General features: G+C 42.3%; 1 protein-coding gene and 1 long non-coding RNA gene across 3 annotated transcripts in view; both read left to right on the forward strand.

Annotated features, from left to right (window-relative positions):
- FRMD1 (FERM domain containing 1) overlaps positions 1 to 14,389 on the forward strand; it is a 55,518-nt gene that overhangs the window by 2,931 nt on the left and 38,198 nt on the right. The gene's annotated exons all lie outside the window — the stretch shown is intronic.
- Positions 1,152 to 8,488, forward strand: LOC310673589. 2 transcript variants are annotated; one of them, XR_014509144.1, is made up of 4 exons: positions 1,201 to 1,248; positions 6,078 to 6,199; positions 6,497 to 6,645; positions 8,311 to 8,488. It is a non-coding gene; the product is annotated as an uncharacterized lncRNA (long non-coding RNA). The 2 variants fall into 2 exon arrangements; XR_014509143.1 differs by lacking the exon at positions 6,078 to 6,199 and having other exon boundaries at positions 1,152 to 1,248.

Below are 14,389 nucleotides of genomic sequence, written 5' to 3' on the forward strand. Positions count from 1 at the left end.
AGAGGGGGGGAGGGCGAGAGAGAGGGAGACCAGTACAGTATACAAAACAGCAATAAATTCAAATACAGCCAAATCAATGAATATAGAATAAACCAATATTACCAGGATATAATCTGAATTTAATATATAAATACAGAGCAAAATGAAAGTCATACAGTGCATAGGGAGTGGGGTAGGTCTTCTCACCAGGCTAGATGATTTACAATTGGCTCTCTCAACCACCCTCAGGTAAAGGTGAGTGCTGGGGAGGGCAAAGATGTCGAGTGCTCTTCCCCAGCCTCCTGGCAACTGCAGCACCTGGTGCTGGTCTTGCTGCACCGAGCTCACAAATGCCAAAGCGTAGAAGAGGGCAGGGGTGCACATATAACTGTGTTTCATTTCTAGTGATGCGAAAATTTCTTGGTTCACTTCCTCCTGCAGTTTAGGAAACTGGACTGCAACTATGCAAAAGAGAGATAATCTTCACCATAATTTTATCTCATTAAAAAACAACAACCACCAAAGACTTGGAACCTTCCCTTGGGATCTGGCTCCAGATACCTGCACAGAAGCTGACAGACTGTGTTTAGTCTCATCCCCGGCATAATCTGTCTGGTGATCAGTCTCGGTTTTCTTAGAATATTTCCAGCGACACTTTTATCCGTGCTAAAATACATTTCTCTCGAGGCAGATAAGCTGAACTGCACATGCGGCACATTCTTCTTCAGTTCTCATCCGAATGTTGACAGAGATTTGCATTTTGCCTGTGAGACTAGCAGCAAAGTCAAACAGGGGAAAGTGTGAGGAAGGGGATTTGGACTTGATGAGTAGGGAAACCCCCTTGTGTACCCAATCAGACAGCTTGGGTGGCTGCTTGTCTGCTACTCCTATTTTTCTGGGGTTGGGTGAAGGTCCTTCCCAACACACCTGTTGGGGCCCTGAGAATCATGGAACCATAGAACTGTAAAGTTGGAAAGTACCATGAGGGTCATCTAGTTCAACCCCCTGCAATGCAGGAGTCTTTTGCCCAACGTGGGGCTCAAACCCACAACCCTGAGGGTGAGTCTTCTGCTGTACCAACTGAGCTACCCCAGGGAATGGTGGATCGTACCTTGATAGGAAAGGAGGTGTCCATTGTCCTGTTGAGCACCAGAATCTTCTAGGCATTCCAAGTTCTACCAGTGCATGCTTCTCAGATTGCAGCCCTTGCCCCACCTGCTCAAGTGCATCACATACATTAACTCAATTATCCTTCTAACACCTTGTGAGGTAGGCCGGTATTATTGCCCCCATGCATTCGATGGGTGGGAAAGCTGGTTGGAAATTAAAAACCCATTCATGTGTTACTTGTGTGTAGGGCAGCCTTGTGTGTTGGGTGCCCAGATGTTGTTGGACTAGATAATTTTATTTGTTTATTTGTTTGTTTATACATACATACGTACATACATACATACCCTGCCCATCTGGTTGGGTTTCCCCAGCCACTCTGGGCAGCTCCCAACAGTATATTAAAAACACAATAAAACATCAGACATTAAAAACTCCCCTAAACAGGGCTGCCTTCAGATGTCGTCTAAAAGTCAGATAGTTGTTTATTTCCTTGACATCTGATTGGAGGGCGTTCCACAGGGTGGGCGCCACTACCAAGAAGGCCTTCTGCCTGGTTCCCTAGAACCTAGAACTCCCATAATCCCTAGCTACCAGGACCAGTGGTCAGGGATGATGTGGACCTAACATATGTGGACCCAAGTTTGAGAAAGGCTGGTGTAGGGCAATTGTGTCTTGACCGAAAAGCGAGACTGCACATTTAGCCCTGCTCCCAACATCACACCTGCTTCTCTGTAATAAAATCCCCAAGCCACAAATCCCTGCTGACACATACAGTAGGGGCTCTACACAATTGGGTCACCCGATTGTGCAGGTATCCTGAAAGTGTGATGCTCTTACATACAGCAGAAGCTTATGTGTTGTGTGTTTCATACAGACGACAGCTCACTGTGTGTGACTGTTCCAGGAAGTGGATGTGAAGTTGCAGGTGGGGCTGCTTCCCAGTCAACCCACAATTGCCTCACATGGAAATAAAGGCATGGAAAGGGCTGAGGAGACAAAGTGACTTCTGTAAAGCGCAGGAGACAATTATGACTGAACTAACAAAGCAGCAAAGAGAGGAGAGTAACAGAGAAGAATTTACAGAGTTGCTCAAGCTGTTTTGATAACATCTTCCATTTTGTAGTTATTATCCTGATAAAGTTTTAATTGGAGTGCTGTGGGCAATTCATTATTTTCTCCTCTTGGCACTTGTTTGAGGTTTACCTCGCTCTTCACCTTTTGTAGACGTAAGGGTATGCCTTTGTGAGTTCATGGTTGAACTGGGGTTTAAACGAAGGGTGCCTCTATCATAGCTTATGATCTTAATCACTGAGCAACACCAGCTTAGAGCTCAGAAGGTCTGTAGGCCCTGTCACTGTTGACATTTCATTCATATACCTTTATTGTTCTGCAGAATAACATAAGGAAAAGGTGGTCCCCTGGTGTGAAGCACATACATTTCAAATTTAGATATGGGCCAGGAGGATGAGGACACAAGAAAGTGAGGTGGGGGGGGGCAAGGGTAACAAAGGATGAATGTATGTAGCCTTTATTATGGTTGGGGATGAAGACTCAATGATTTCTGTGAAAGGCAACACAAAAGCATCAAGAGTAGCACTGCTGGATCAGACTGAAGGTCCATCGAGTTCAGCATTCTGTTTCTCCAGAGTGGCCAGTCTAACTAGTATTGTCCCCCAGAGACTGGCATTTGCCCAAGATAATTCTAGACATTGCCTTCTTTGCTAAGTAGCTTTAAGCTTTTTCTTTCTTTTTTTGCATTTGGAAAGCTTGGTCTGGCTGGGGTGTAATAATTTTGTTCCTTGGCATTCATAAAGGGATGCTGAGCAATCTTCTGAAAACATTTTTCAGCCAAGTTTTCTGAGTACAAATGCTGCTGCCACTGTATGTCCAGAGCATATTACGTAAAATGGATTATAGGTTAGCATCTGTTCATTGGGCCTGTTATTGGTCTTCCTACTAATTTTTATTGGTCAATTGAACCACTTGATTATAATCTGCATTGTTTCTTCTCCCTGCTGTGCTGGCGCTTAAGGGGGGCAGAGGAGGAAAGGGGGGGGGGGAATTCAGCATAGCCAAAAAGCACATTTCGAACACTGAGTGAATCTAGACCAGCTTTCACCAACCTAGTGCTTTCCAGAGGTTTTGGACCACAACTCCCATCAGCCTTGTGCTGGGACTGATGGGAGATTCAGCCCAAAACCTCTGGAGGGCACCAAGCTCTAAAGTCCCCTCTATACAGCATCTCCACTTCCTCTCTCCATCTCTAATATTCAACCATTCCCACACATTGTTGAGTTTTCCCTTTTCTACCCTTTATGACACAGTCATAAGAGCGGAATCAAAATATTCTGGAAAAGATACACAGTAGTGTCATGCAGGTGAGGGAGGCTATTTGCTATCACATTAAAAAAAAAAACTTGCACATGGAATACAAACATGAGGAGGAGAGGTTGTAGCCTGACATTCTCCCTGACTTGCTAGCTTTCTAGCTTATGTATCTAGCATTAGGCTCAGGCCAAATACCAGTATTCCTTGTCATTTTTATCCTTGCGATTAGACAGTGCATTAAAACCAGGAACTGAGGTGAGAAATGGCTTAGCTGTGAAGCCTGCCAATATTTGGAAGGTTTAATTTCTTCCCCTCTCCCCTTGCTCAAGCCTATTGTGGAGGCAAGTTATCCGAGCAAACAAGCAGGAAGACCTGCCAGGTCACAGTGCACTTTCTTTTTCCAAAGCAAGTTGACATTCATGCCTTTGCTCTTAGCTGAGCAGATGAAATGTGTGGAAGTTCCCTCTCTGTGGAGCCCCCGCCCCAGTCACCATTGTGTTTTGACAGGAGCACCAGGTAATTCTTCAGCTTTTCACAGACTTTAGCAAAGGATGCTTGCTTGGGCTGTCTTTGTGGGAGCTGAGGAAGAACCTTCCTCGCCATCCAAGCTGTTCCCAAATGAGCCACCTGTGCAACGGCTCAGTGGTAGGACTTTTCATGTAGCAAAAATGGTACCTTCCACTCCAGATGTTGTGGACCACAGTTTGGATCTTAACTGACCATTGACTGTTGACTGGGGGCCGATGGGAGTTCTAGTCCACAACTTCTAGAGGATACTACATTGTTTATCTCTTGTGTAGAATTCCTTGGTTTCAGTCCCTGGCATCTGGTAAACACCACTGCCTGGAAACAGCTGGAGACAGGCTGCTAGTCACTGTGGGCAGTACTGAGCTATGTGGACCAATGGTCTGAAGCAGAGAAAATTTCCTGCCGTTGTGTTTTCCACAGAGATTGCCCAAGATTGTGAAAGCAATATGGTTATCGCCTCCTAGGCCACTTCTAGAGCAAGTTATAAGTACTGAATCGACTGTACTATCCACCTTTTACCTCTGTTCTGTCTGCTTCTCTTCAGCAGATCTCATGACTTTTGAAATCCACAGCACCAAAACAAAGAGTCTTTGTCATAACAAAGGGATTATTCACAATTATTGCACTTGATTAAATGCTCAAATTTTCAAGAAGTAATCCTTAACCCTTTGCTTTTAACATACCACAGCTACTCAACATTGTTTAGAATTGGAAGCTATCTGTTTAGGGCTTCTGCACAATTGGTACCATCTCCTCTTGTACCATTCTTGTCACCTGATCATTTATTTCTGGACTTCCAATGCCACCGTGGGTCTTTGTTACTTTGGAAAGTGCTTGGCTACAATGCTCTCAAGTGCTTTTAAGTTACATTGCACTCACCTTTATTAGCAAAGTGGTCTGCCAAACAGACATAAACTGGCTGCTTACGGATATGATTATACAGAGCAGTGAGACAGGAAAGAAGAAGCTTCACATTCTACTTCTTCCATACTATAGGCAATCACTTTCTGTACCAGATAATTCCCTGCTGGAACTGGTCAGTTCTTACAGCTCAACAATCTCCAGTCTTTTTACGACCGTGAGCAGATTTGGATTTTTGAGTAAGTTCTATGGATGCCATCACTCTCGTCACTTTTCTCTCTCCTCCCTGGAGAAACAGAAAAATAGAATGTGCATGCACACACACTTTGCTTTTCCCAAGTACCTCTGGTTAAAAGAGAGATCTAGTAGAATTGACCTGAATCTTGAAAAATCCATAGAGCTGGGAGAGGAAGTGGGAAAGAGCGTCATTCTTTCAGCTTCCTCTTTCAGCTCCATGTACTTTTCAAGGAAGAAGAAGGTAACCACTCTCACCAACTCAAGATCAAAGGCGCAGTGTGTGGGGAGGCTCAGAGAATTCATAGGTATCAGGGAAGACCTTAAGGGTGCTATTGAACCCACAGCTGCTGTGTTGGCAATCACTGTTACACCTGCAATAGCTTCAGATGAATAAGAAGAGAACACAGTTCAGTGATGGGGCATGCATACTTTGCATCCAAATGGTCCCAGGTTAAATCCTTGGGATCTCCAGGGAAGATTCCTGTCTGAATCCTGGGAGAGTTGTTGCTAGTCAAAAAGGGCAATACTGACCTTTGTTGTTGTTGTTGTTCAGTCGTTTAGTCGTGTCCGACTCTTCGTGACCCCATGGACTAGAGCACGCCAGGCACTTCTGTCTTCCACTGCCTCCCACAGTTTGGTCAGCTTCGCGAACACTATCCAACCATCTTGTCCTCTGTTGTCCCCTTCTCCTTGTGCCCTCCATCTTTCCCAACGTCAGGGTCTTTTCCAGGGAGTCTTCTCTTCTCATGAGGTAGTCAAAGTATTGGAGCCTCAGCTTCACGATCTGTCCTTCCAGTGAGCAGTCAGGGCTGATTTCCTTAAGAATGGAGAGGTTTGATCTTCTTGCAGTCCATGGGACTCTCAAGAGTCTCGTCCAGCACCATAGTTCAAAAGCATCAATTCTTCGGCGATCAGCCTTTATGGTCCAGCTGACCTAGATGAACCAATTTTCTGGCTCAGGATAAGGCAGTTTCTTATGGTACATGCGACCTTATAAATCATACTGATGTTCATGATCTATATTTATTGGCTAGCAATGACATCCAGGTGCCTCACAGAAACAAACCAATGAATTTTACTGGGACTCTATTGCCATGTGAGGAATCCAGTTCATTATGCAACAAAGTGAATTGTAGCCAAAAGGTCAGAGCAGGAGGTGAGGCAATCGGTCCATTGTTCCATAGGTAAATATGTATAGTAATGAGAGTTAAACAAGGCAGAATTTTTCTAGAAAGATATGTCCTGGAGGTTTAGCCTTCATCTTCTGTAAAGCTTTTTAATCAATGCTGCTGTGGCAAATATTTGCCAAGCAGTAATTAAAAGTAAGGATGTTTGGCTTATTTCACAATAAGGACTGTAATGGAAACAGACCACAGATGATAGGAGCCTGAAATGAATCTTCTATTGTAGTCCAAGGCAAATGAAACAATTTGTATCTTATTTGTGTTAACAGGAATGCCATACTTACTTATCTTTTGGTGCTGGACCGTTTTAATACATACTGTCGTCATATTTTTTAAGTGTATGTCTGAAGATAGAAATGTCCTTTCAAAAAAGAGCAAAGATGGCTGGGAATCTCAGGATTCCAACAAAAGCCTGTAGGTAAGTGCAGTAGGGCCAGCATTTAGCCTTCAAGCTCTTTGTGGATGAATCATATTTACCAGTAGTAAACTCATCATTTGTCATGGGTTCCATTGGCCTCCCATAGATTGGTCACTGTGAGAAAAGGGATACTGTACTAGATAGGTGTTTTGTCTGGTCCAACAAGGCTCTTCTTGCCCTTTGATGCAAAATACCAGAGCCAGAATGTCCACTGCCTATTTCTATTTCCTGATGGCATCCAAAAAAGTAAAATGGGAAAGCACCTAAAATCTCTCTCTCAAACCCCTGCTTCTTTTGAAATGAAATTTCTAAGAATGCCCTGGCTCTAGATATTTTCCTAAAGACAATCCCATGCCCTTTGAGGAGTGGCAGTGGGTTTGAGTCTGTTCAGAACAGATCTGCAAGTGCCAAACTCTGACCCTGAAACTACCTACCTCTTTGGATTGACTGTGCTGATTCCTAGTTGCCATTCCAGAGACTGCCCAGAACAGACATTCTAATCCATCATTTGGGATTCACTGTTGTAATGTAGGCAGGTTTGGGTTAGCAATTGTGGATACCCTTATGTATCTGGAAACCAAGTGGCACCCATCAACATTATCTCTGCTCTCTGACCTGACCTGACCAGCAGGCCGTTGGTAGATTAGGTGTGCTCAGGGGTCATCTGCTGGTCATTCACACATTTTCTTTCTGTAAAAAACCACGACTGACATATTTTGATAAAATGGTCACAACTCCAAATGCTGCTGTTCGAATTCTACAGAACTGGTTGAATGTAATCTAAAGGTGGAAGGGAGGAGCAGAATTGAAATGCAATGATTGATATTGCTGGTTTATATGTGAAACAGTGTCTGAACGGGTGAAGCAGTCTATGAAACTTCACCAACTAAAGCCCAATCCAGATAAAATGGTGGTCATGGTCAAGTCTGGGGTTTTGTTCTCATGGCAAACAACTTATGCCCCATATATACCGTATTGGCCTGAACATAAGCCACACTTTTTTTCCCCCAAATTCTGACCGTGAAAAGTTAAAAGTGCGGCTTAAATTCACGACCTTACAAATATTGGCTTTTACAATATCACTGCCGAGACAGACATACGGTAAAACTGAACGGGTGTGAGTGCCTGCTGATTTTTTTTTTAAAAAAAGTTTTAGACATCTTTGTTGGTTTTTCAATTAGTTTACAGCCATCCTTTTTATACATGTCAATATTCACAATAAACAATTGGACACAATGCACATTCCAGCATTTGACATGTATGCATAAACAAAAGAGAAAATAAATATTATGTTACTTATCTATTTATTTTGTTGTTACTTTGTTTGCACCTGCTGAATTTTAAGGGAGCAGCTTATATTCGGGTAGTGTATTTTTTTCTCTCCCCCCCCCCCCCTTGAATGAAGGTGCAGCTCATATTCGGGTGCTGCTTATATTCAGGCCAATATGGTACATAGAGAATTATAATCAGCCATTGGTGGCAATTTATGAGTGTTCTGATCACCTTTGGGTATAATACTGACTTCTCATGTTGTTCCATGCTGGAATCTGGACACTTAACAGAGTTGGAGTATGTGGGAAACTATCCACTGGAAACATTATTCTGGGTAGGAATTGATTGTTTTGGAAGACATGATGGAAATGATATTTCCTATTTCTATCTCAGGTGTGATGCCAATTGTGTGTCATTTGTTTTCACCGGCAGTGCTTTGAGGCACTGAGTTGAAATGAAATGTCCAGTGGAAGACTGTGAAGGAGGAAGAGTGGAAATAGTTTGATTTTTATCAATAAAATTTAAACTTATTGACATCAATAAAGTCATACCAGACTAAGCATTAATTCAAGTTGTTGTGATTGTAGCTTTAGTTTTCAGTAAACAATTGTGGTGTCTTTGAACATATCCAGATATATAGGTAACATTCCTTAAGCACACTTACCTGAGAGTAAGCTCCAGGTTTGAGTAAACATGCATAGGATTACACAGCACAAGAAAGTCAGACATAGTTCCATTTAAAAATGCTTAAGATTTGCCTATATATCTTTAAAAAGTAGGATTATCCAAATCATTATTTAACAATAAATCATACTCCTGAGGCTACAGAGTCAAGGAGAAGCAACAATTTTGTCTTGTAGAGCTGTTGGAATAAAAGACAAAAGGCTCTGCCTCTTTATTTTATCAACAAAGTCATAATAAAAAGAAGAAACCAGTAACAAAAAAACAAAAAAAAAGAATAACACCACAAAATCAGTAACAAAAGAAAGCCTGGTTTTAAATATGTGCTACTGTAGCCAAGTTGACTTGCTTAAATAAGTCACTCCATATTCCATAGCAGAGCAGTTTGATTTTAATTTCTAAATGTTTGTACATGTCTGTTACATTGTATTGTTCAAAATACTTAATGAAAATGCTTTTGTAAAAAGGTATCATATATTACAGTACAACTGAAATCCAAAAAGTTATAAAGCCAAGAATCTAACATTAAATATATTTCCTTAACAATGCCAATGATAAACTAACTCAATAGCTCAGTAACAAATTTAAAAAATTCTGGACTTTCTTTACATTTGGTGCCTCCCTCTGAACATTTTCTTAATTAATTTTTCTACTCCAGTTCTGGTATGCTATGTCAGCATTTCAAAGTGTCATTTCCCCCCTTTCTTTTTATTAAGTCCCCCCCCCCCCCAAGGATCTTTTAACAAGTGATTTTTATACATTAAAATCTTATACCACTCTCTCCCTGCCATGATTATTTTTGCTTGTTTTACATATCTAAAGCATTTGTATACCACCCCTTCATCTTTTTTGGATTTCAGAGATGTATCGCTACAACAATTAAAAAAACCCTAAAAATTATTAGAATAACTGAAATCTCAAGTTAGAATGCCTGGATACAGGACCAGCCCAAGACATTTTGGCACCTGAGGTAAAAACAAAATGGCACCCTGCCACAACCAGAGAAGAAGGGATGAATGAAGATCTACACCAGCTAACAAGGGTGAAATAAAGATCTACACCAGGAAATGAGGGTTGGAGGAGCTCACACATGGGAAACAATCAGCCATGGAAAACAGCTGTAGCTATATTATTATTATTATTATTATTATTACCATATTTTTCCATGTATAAGACGACCCCATGTATAAGACAACCCCTATTTTTTGGGGGCTGCAACAAAAAAGGGGGGGTGGTTGCCCAGATTTGTTGAGCTTATACATTGAAAAATATGGTGGTAGTAGTAGTAGTAGTACCCTGCCCATCCGACTGGGTTCCCCCAGCCACTCTTAGCAGCTTCCAATATATATAAAAGCATAATAAAACATGAATGCTTTCCTATACAGGGCTGCCTTCAGATGTCTTCGAAAGATTGTATAGTTACTCCTTGACATCTGATAGGAGGGTGTTCCACAGCACGGACGCCACTACCAAGAAGAACTCCCTACCTGGTTCCCAGTAACTTCACTTTTTGCAGTGTGAGAACCACCAGAAGGCCCTCAGAGCTGGACCTCAGTGTCCGGGCTGAGCGATGGGGGTAGAGACTCTCCTTCAGGTATACAAGGCCGAGGCTGTTTAGGTCTTTAAAGGTCAGCACCAACACTTTGAATTGCGCAGAGCATCTGTTTTGTATGCAGAATGACTTGGGATCGATCCCCAGCGCTAGCATAAGACTCCTGCCTTAAAATGCTGGAGGGTCCCTCCCCGTCATTGTGGAGCTGGATGGACCCAAGGCAGCTTCATATGTAATAATTTACCTATCATTTTCCAGTCCTGTATTTCTGCTGACTTGCCTCCAGAAAATAGGCATACCTGTTGTGGGGTGGCCAGCAATGTGTTCCTTTTGTTGATGATGATGGTGAGTCATTTGTTGTTCGGCACTTTGCTAAAATGGATTTTGGCAGCACATTTGGTATCCCGCTCGTGAAATGCTGAAGCACACAATATTTCTGGGCTTTTTAACTGCAGCAGACTTAGTCACTGGATTCAATAGAACTTACTTATGAGTAGACATGGTTAGGTGTTCAGCCTTTGTCTGGATCTAGTTTGAGTCCCGTTGATCTCAGTGAGTCTACTCCAAGCATGGCTAGATGTGGGTCTGACCCACTGAATGGCGCAAACCCATACCTGTTTTCTTAGACGTAAGCCCCATGTTACTCAATAGTTCTTCCCTACTTGTAAGTGTGTATAGGATTGCAACCTTAACATCTAACATGCTTTGCCTGTGTCATGTGCTGCCCATTCATTTCCTGTCAGTCATTGTTTTAATGAAAGTTCTCGGTCACCATGCAATTTCTAGAATAAACAATACCATGCAATTTCTAGAATAAACAATAAAACATGTGCTCTTCCTGTGTTAGCAATGAGCAGGCCTGTCAGAATTGAAATCCTGAAATGCTGGTATTTTCCCTTAGGTTTTAATTGTACCTTTTTGAGATGTCTTTAAGTGGGAGGAGTATTTCCTCTCCCAGGCTTGCTCAGCAGCGAAAATGTATTATTATGGACCTTTCTCCCATACTTACTTATAATTTCCTTTAAAACTTATCAAAAAATGACCTGGGGAAGAAATATGGGGCTCAGTTGAGTAAAGTGGGAGTGTCTACCCCTTGAACTTCAATTTACAAGGCTAAAAGCAATTTGTCAAAAAGCATCCAGGGAGCCATCTTTAAAAATAAAATAAAATCATATTTCTGTCCCACTATTTTGTCAAAGAGCTCAGAGTGCACCCCAGAACAGAGCTTTGTTGAAGAATGTGCAGCCCTAAAGTGCAGCCCTAAAGTTAAAGACGCTTCATGAACCAGGAATGCCTAATAAGTTACTTCCCTCTGGGACCATCGTTAAATTGCCGCATGTCCCTGTGCAGAAGATTTAGCAGCCTGCTTTGAATTGACATTTAAGACCGATTGCTTTGTAGGCCTTAGGGCAGTTCAGTGCATAGTTGGCAAAAGACCACTTAGTCATGCAGCAGCCGTTCACATGCTGAAACATGGCGTTCTGTCTCTCGGACGATCACATGCCAGCCTGCTATTGTTGCACCTTGTGAACTGCTCTGAGATCTAAATAAATAATATTCCTCTTTCCTTGGTACTATGACATCACAAAATGGGATGGGTAGACTTAATGTGCAAAGTTTAGGTTGCCAGCTGCTAGACTAGTGTGACCCCTCTGCCCTCAGCAAAAGAATTCCCCTAAGAGTAACACGTTTCCAGAGTAATCTTCTCCTGCATCTAGCTTTCTACAGGGGGCGCAAGTAGGCTTTATTTCACCCAGGTCAAAGACCCAGTTTTACAACCCTACCCCCTTCACCTGGGGCAAAAAACCTGGCTAGCTCCCCGCCCCAGCTACCGCTCTGGTTTCTAGCATCCAGATAAATAGTGGCCCTCAAAAATCTATGTGGCTGTTCATACGGATACTAGAAATGTCTGTGCATGGATAAGACCTATGAGGGATAATTGTTCAACTTGCTTATGGTGGGAGAAGGTGGTCCTCTAAATCCTTTAAACCAGAGGTGTTTAAAGTGCAATAGTAGTCTTAGTTCCTCAGGGCTCAGTGAGGTTACTTAAAGTTCCCCTTAGGTGAGTGCAAACATTCACATACAAGTACCAGCTCCCCTGCTTATCTCCACCCCCCCCCCATCACCATTACTGACCTTTGCACTGCATCAAAGCAGTTTCCAAAATTCCTGGGAGTTTGGGGAGTGCCTTACTTATCAAGTTACTGAAGAGAAATTCCAAAGCCCCTCTGTATAACCTGAAACTGGTATTCAACTATGTCTTCCTCAGAGTAGACCCATTGAAGTTAATAAACATTGCTAAGTTAGCTCCATTAGTTTCAGTAGGTCTGCTTTGCACAAACCATAGATGAATACCACTCTCATAAGGCAGTTGTTTAGCCCCCAAGTCCATGAACCGAATCTCAATTTTAGCACAATTTATTACTTTATAAAAAGAGCATTTTCTTGTACCAAAGCAGAAAGTATTGAACATTTCAGGAGAAAAAAGCCATTAACTGTTCAATTCTGTACGTGTCTACTTTGAGCTGTTCCCTTGTTCATGGTCACAGGCCTGAAACAGTTCACAGCCAGTGGCAAGTTAGATTCGCTGTGGAAAGGGAAATTGCTTTTCTGCTCGTGCGAGGGCAAACCTTAAATAAATTTCTGGGAGCGTGACATTTGGATGTGATACTCTTCAGCTCCAGGAGCCAAATATTATTGTGCAGAGTAAAGCATTACCTTGAGGATTATCGTGAAATATTGCACATTTTAAATAAAGCACATAAAGCTACTGAAAGTGAATTGTACCCAACATCTTTTATTGATGAAAACAGAAGGAAATTTGTTGGTATTGTTGTTATTTCACACCAGGAAAAATTCTGCCCTTCTTTTCCTCCGCTAGGGAGCTCAAAGCAGCTAACAGCACAGGAATACAAAATGATCAAGGCAGTGGAAACAATACAGTAAAATACAGTAATAAAAAATCAGCCGTCAGAGCCAATGATTGCTTCAGCTTCCATCAAAGGCCTCTTGAAAGAGCCGGGTTCTCATCTGCTGCTGGAAAGCAAATAGTGAAGAGGACAATCCAAAAAGTTGGCCCATCCTCTGCTGCCCATCTGCTGAACCTCAGCTGACAGGGCAACTTGGAGCTGGACCTCAGGTGTTCCAGCAGAATGTGTGAGGGGGCACTTGTGGCAGAAGGCAGCCCTTAAGGGAGCCAGTTTCCACACCATCTGTTGTTTTTAATTTAACAAGATTTATACCGTCGTACCTTGGCTCCCAAACAAATTGGCTCCCGAATGATTGAAACCCAGAAGTGAGTGTTCTGGTCTTCAAACATTATTTTGGAACCCAAACATCCCATGTGGGTTCCGCAGCTTCTGATTGGCTGCAGGACCTTCCTAAATCTAGGACTTTAAAGGTAAGAAGCAGCACTTTAAATTGGCCCCACAAATGGATAGGCAAATGTGAGTCCAAAAGAACTGAAGTAATATGCTCTGTTTGTGCAGTCCCAGACAATAGCCCTATACTGTGTTTTGTGAAACAAGTTTAATATTGCAGTACTAGACACACTTGGGAGTAAGTTCCATGAGTGGTTTTGTAAGGACCAGCTTTTCCCATATGTTTTTCCTTCCATGCTGTCTTCAGTATCTGAGGCCCTGCTCAATACTCCTTAGTCATCTGATGCTTAGTGAACAACAAATGACTGTTTTGGTTATGACACCCATCTTGTGGAATGCCCTCTTTGTTGAGATTAACCAGCAAGTGAAAGGCTGTATTGGTGGTGCTGCCAGTGAGGGTTGTCTGGTTACTGTTGACCCATGACAGGGCCTTCTTAGTGGTGGTTGTCTATTTGTGGAATGCCCTCTCTGATGAGGTGCATTATTATTATTGATTTTCAGGAGGAATTTTAAAACATTCCTGTTTACTCAGACATTTGATGGCTGAAAAATACTGTTCCTGACAACCTTGAAACCGTTGGCTGAGAGGATGTGACCATTTTAAACTGTTTTTAAAATGTTTTGAATGGCTTTTAGAATGTGTTTTAATGATATGCTTGCTGTCCTAACAGCAATCCTAACTCCATTATATCTTTCATCTCATTCTCCCTTTTTCTCTGGCCTTCACAAACCACTCTCCTTCCACTCCACCCACCATTTTCCAACCCATACTCTCTGCCCATAACCCTGCTGTCAACCATTCTTCTACTGACATAATCCCAATGATGTCAGTATGTTCTGGTGGTGGTTTAATGCATTT

Source organism: Podarcis tiliguerta (assembly GCF_965153285.1).
Source record: "Podarcis tiliguerta genome assembly, chromosome: 3".
Classification (NCBI taxonomy): Eukaryota; Metazoa; Chordata; class Lepidosauria; order Squamata; family Lacertidae; genus Podarcis; species Podarcis tiliguerta.